The sequence below is a fragment of the Tamandua tetradactyla genome, chromosome 3 (genome assembly GCF_023851605.1).
Source record: "Tamandua tetradactyla isolate mTamTet1 chromosome 3, mTamTet1.pri, whole genome shotgun sequence".
NCBI lineage: Eukaryota > Metazoa > Chordata > Mammalia > Pilosa > Myrmecophagidae > Tamandua > Tamandua tetradactyla.
The window spans coordinates 845,014-850,974 of NC_135329.1; positions in this window are offsets into that span (position 1 = coordinate 845,014).

Sequence of the window (5,961 nt, forward strand, 5' to 3'; positions counted from 1 at the left end):
CCCTTAGTTGATGATGGCTGTGATCAGCCACAGATGCAATCAATTGACTGATGATTTACTATCCCAGCCTTCCGGTTTATCAACCAGCCATGAAACATCCTTGCAGCAACCATCAGACCAGTGCTTCCTGACCAGACAACTGGGTGTCATCTGTTGGTGATGGTGACACCAGCACCTAACCCTTGCAGGTATCTTTCCATTTCTTTTTACTATTTGAATAATATATGCTACCAAGGGATAGCAGACTTGTAATAGGATGGACTAAAAATAAATATTCAGAGGAGGAAGTACAAAGTGCACTCACCTGCTAGCATAATGGACATGGTATCTTAACTCCTTTAATGTTCCTGGATGAGGCTTTCTTAGCTTTAAAGTGACCTGACATGTTCTTTTAGCAGCTGCTTGAAACACAAGGATGGCTCCGAGGAAACCCAGGGACCTTAAGCCACAAACAGAGTAGGAATCCTGTATCCTTTCCTATAGACCAAAGTGGCAAATTGTTCACTCAGATTTTATGATTAAAAAGAATCCACTCATTAATAATATCATGAATATCCATTGTTTAGTTTGCTAAAGCTGCTGGATTGCAATATGCCAGAAATGGATCAGCTTTTATAAAGGCAATTTATTAATTTACAAGTTTATAGTTCTAAGGCCTTAAAAATGTCCAGACTAAGCCGTCCAGATGAAGGCACCCTGACTCCAAAGACATGCCAATACCTGTCACATGGGAAGGCACGTGGCTGTGTCTTCTGGTCCTTGCTGCTGGTTCCGTTGTTCCGGCTTCATTAGAGGAAACCAGTGGTTTCCTCTCCAAGCGTCTGTGGGTCTCACTCAGCTGTGCCAGGGCAACACTCTGGGTTTCATCTCTTAGCTTAGCATCTCCTGGGGCCAGAGATTTCTCCTCTTAAGTTCTGGCTATTCTGTGAGTCCTTGCTTTTAGCACCCGGGTTTTTCTGTCTCAATCTCCAAACGTCTGCGTGTGTCAGCTCTCAACTGTTTCTCTCTCCATGAGCTCTCTTAAAGTGGGGTCACATCTCCAGCTAATCAAAAGTTCACACCCACAATTGGGTATGTCACGTCTCCATGGAACCTAATCAAAAGGCCACACCCACATTTGGATGTGACACGTCTCCATGGAAACAACTGAATCAGGAGATCTCACCCTACAATACCGGAGCAGAACATGTCTCTTCTGGAGCACGCACCATTTCAAACCAGCACATCCATTCTCTCAGATTAATACATTTATTAGCTCTCTATGAAGAAAAAGCTTCCATCTATTTAGAAGTCTTTTTAGAAAGGCCTTTTTTAAAAATGCATGTTGAATCCATAAAGATCAAAAGAGTGAATTTTAGCTTTTTCATAACTTACCATAATCTGATGGTTTCAAACTGCTTTCAGAATGGTCATGATCTCAAGTCTCAAAGACTCATCCTTCAAGTGGTACAGTAACGTTTGAAAATTTTAATAATGCCTCAGATAGCAGGATTTTAATAGAATTTGGACTTTATAGATCCAATATTTGGGCTGAATATATTTGTGAATGACCCTGCAGGCTGTCATGATTGACAGTAATATGCTAAGGCACAAACGTGAGTATTATGCTACTATGACACTGGAGCTTGCAACTGAGTAACTAAATTAGCAAGTCTGGTCAGCTGATGCCCAGCATCTGCATTGCAGTATATTGCTGCTGTTATTCAGGTATTAATCATTTAATTCTTTATAAGTAGGCAATAGCTTGGGCATTTTATCAACAAAGCAATTTTATTTCAGAGTGCTATTCAGATATTGGGGAATCAGGAAGTTCTTAGGAACATATCTTTCATAAGTATTAAGGATCTACAGTATATAAAAGAAGTAATACAGTTAATCTCCTAGTCGAAGTAATACAGTTAATCTCCTAGTCATATATTTTATCCAATCCACAATCAACACACTTGAGCTTCTAATACTACTCTACAATCAGCAGAGCCAGAACCCAGTAAGGGCTACAGTCAATTAATGTTTCCAAAAATATTGTATGAATCACTGGCAAAGTGTCATATAAGTCTAATCTCAAAATATTGTTTAGCACTACAATGTTAGTAATACTCAATTTTATTAGAATATCCCATAAACTGCCCTGGGGGTCTTCAACAGACTTCGCAGTGCTTCTCCCCAGAGTCCTGTCATCAGTGAGCCCAGTCAGATTTCCATGAGCAACAATATGAAAGGGCTCTGAGGAAATTATTTTAAATGAACTTGAAACCAAACCATGAATTTATTGCAGTTTTCAATTGGAAGAAACTGGCTGACTATCATCTTATGTGCAAATTAACATTATTACCTTGCTATCCAGAATTTTGTAGGTGCCCAATATCTTGAATTTTTGAATCATGGAGCTCTAATCGAGGCATGAAGGGAGCTTAAGTGATTAGCCCAAGATAAATCTAATGAGTCTGAAAAGTTGATTCTTGAATCTAGGACTCGATTCAAATTCTATTGATCATCACAGAAAAAAAAAGATATCCGTGCGTACAAAAGAAAACCCATTCTTTCTGTTATTTCACTACCTGAATGTTCTCTATTAGAAACAAATCCCTTCATGGTGAATTTAAATATAATTGTCCACTTCCCTAAATGGTAATAGAGAACAGCTAAAAACCATCTTTTCTATCCTGAGCTATTTGCCCTTCTTTGGCTGAAACTTTTTTAAGAAGTTAACATTATGTAGTCCATTGAAAGGATCCTGAATTTGAGTCTTCACTGTCCTCTCCATGACTGACCAAATCTAAAAAATTTCAAAGTTAGGACGCGTTTTCCCATGGATTGGGTCAGTCATGTTAGACACTGTGAAGGACTGATGCTTGTCCCCCCGAGAAGGCGCGCTCAGGTCCCACCCCCAGCCCTGGAGGTGTGCACCCATTGGCACACAGGCCCTCTGAAGATGTTATCAGTCAAGGTGTGCCCAGGCTGAGAGGGGTGGGCCTCCAGCCAATGCGGCCGAAACTGAGGAAACAGGACCCAGAAGACCAAGCCACGGGAGGGGCAAAAGCCTGCAAGTGGACAGAAGTCAGAAGAGAAAGGAGAAGACACAGACCGTGAAGTCCCACGTGATGGCAAAGTCAAGGACTCCAAAGAACTGCTGCCTGGCCAGGAGGCACCAACCTTGGAAGAAGAGAGCCTTCCAGCCTAGAAACCGGGAGCCAATAAATTCCTGTAGCAAAGCCAACCCATTATATGGGATTTGTTTTAGCAACCAGGAAACTAATACAGTCAACTCAGGAGGAGAGGCAACGAAGGCGCTGGTTTATGGAGTAGGAAAACTCCACCAAAAGCATCTCCCACTGAACCCAGCTGTGAAAACAAAACTACACACACACACACACAAATATACATTTACATTATATGTAATACACTTACAATCTATTGCATATGTATTTATATGTGTGTATATGTTGATAAATTAATCATTATTTTAATTACATATTCATATTTTATAAAACAATTCAACCAGCATGCATAATTTGTAATTATTATATTATTACTATAATTATTAGTTATGGACCACACTGTCTTTCTGCTGTGTTAAATGCACCTACGAACACTTGACAACCATTGTTTTAATCTCACATACATTTTAAAAACAGTATGCTAAATGCTACTAGAAGATACCAAAATGAGTAAAATAATCATAACTGCCTAGGAATTTGCAAACAAACATATAGGGAGAAATAAGAAGTGCCCAATCAATTCCTCCAAATTCCTTCCCACAATCTTAGATGATTCCTAAAGCTCCCCCCTTCTTGTCCGTTCTCTTTCTTTCTGCCCCCTTGTCAATCCGTCTCATCTCACGGACTCAGCCACTAGGTCTGCGTGACTAGAGGCAGACCTCTCAACAAACTTCAGGACTTGGGTTTCGTGATGTGGGCTGGTCTCCTCCTGCTTGTGCCAACAGCCTTTCAGATGTGCTAACACGTCCAGAAGGCAAGCTCAGCAGCTTTCTCTCCTTTCCCTCAAATCTGCATATCTGTTCCCTTAAAACCAATACCATTGTCCCAATGACCCAGTTCCAAGTCTTACAATTGTGCTTTAATTAACCGTCTACTTATCTAATCAAGTGAGAAATTCTGTGGCTCCTACCCCACCAGTATCAAAGTCATACTCTTTCCATTTCTATAGCCACTTTTCTGGTTCAAGTGTTCATTACTTTTGATGTGATTGTAGAAGTTGTTCCTCCAGTTCTTTTTACCTCCTGTTATCCCCCTCAAGTTCCCCAGTGGTTTAAAAAAAGAATTAGCAGTAGGTACATGTTCAGAGGGCCTGAGTGCAAGGACACAGACAGACATTTGCACACCTATGTTTTTTGTTTTGTTTGTTTGGCCTGGGTAGGCTCTGGGAATCAAACCCAGGTCTCCGGCATGGCAGGTGAGAACTCTGCCACTGAGCCACTGTGGCCTAACCTGCACACTGATGTTTATAGCAAAATCATTTACAATTGCCAAGAGACGGAAACAGCCCAAATGCCCATCAGTGGACGAGTGCCTAAACGAGCTGTGGTATATACATACGATGGAATATTACACAGCTGTAGGACAGAGTAAAGTCATGAAGCACGCAACAACGTGGATGGACTTTGAGGACATTATGCTGAGTTAAATTAGCCAGAAACAAAAGGACAAATACTGTATGGTCTCGCTAATATAAACTAACATTGAGTGAACTTGGAGAATTGATATTAAGACACAGGTTATCAGGAGATAGAAACGGTAGAGATTGGGCATTTGGTGCTGAAGGGATACAGATTGTGCAACAGGACTGATTGTAAAAATTCAGAAATGGATAGCACAGCACTACCTGATTGTAGCACAATAATGTAAGTACACTGAATGAAGCTGAATGTGATATGATAGAGGGAGACGGGCTGGGGGTACATATGAAGCCAGAATGAAAGAAAAACAGAGGATAAAGTCTGAGACAGTATAAAAAAAAAATTTAAGAATGCCTAGAGTGGAAATGATGGTGATTAAATGTACAAATAAAAATACATTTTTTCATGAGGGAGAACAAATGAATGTTAATATTGCAGAATGTTGAAAATAGATGATATACAGGAAAAAGTACAAGCAACGCAAGCTAGGGTCTATAGTCAACAGTAACATTGTAACATGTGTCAATGAATGTAACAAAAGCAATATGCCAAAACTAAATGTCAACAGGCAGGGGGCATGGGGGGGATATGGAGTCTTTGAGGAAGAAAAGGAAATGTCTTCAGATGGAGTATGGTGGTGAAGGCATGGCCATACACTCAGGTTGGATTGTATTATGTGTTAATAAAACTGTTTAAAAATGAACAGAGAGAAACAAGAGGAAATGTGAAGAAAGCGACGTACCTATTCACTGTTGGAGGGAAGCTGAGAGGTGGAGTCCCATGCCTCCAAGGGGCCTCCAGTGTGGTGAGTCCGCAGGAGGCTAGGGGAGGGGTTGCCATCTGATCCTGAAACCTCGTTGCTCAGTATACCTGGGTGTGGGGACACGAGCGGACATGTGCGCACTGATGTTTCTGGCAGCGGTGTTTGATAACCACAATGGGTAGAGGTGGCCAAAGGGACAACGACTGAGGGAAGGAAGGGGGACTGCAGTGCGTACATATAGTGGACTACTGAGTGACCACAAGAAGGAATGGAGCTGTGAGGCATGCAACCAGGTGAATGGACCTTAAGGACTGTATGTTGAATGAAACGTCAGGAACAAAAAGACAAATATTATCATGCCTCACTCATATGGACCAACTATAATATAAAAACTCGGTGAACTGAAGTTGAAAGCATGGGTGTTCAGGTTGGGGCTTATCGTAAAGGGCATAGAGTGTCAACTCTTACAGCAGTCACGTATATGCAGGAGTCGTAACTGTTATTTCTAAATGCTGAGATACTGAGCTGTTTGTATATAACCTGGTCGTTCCCAGAGACTCTT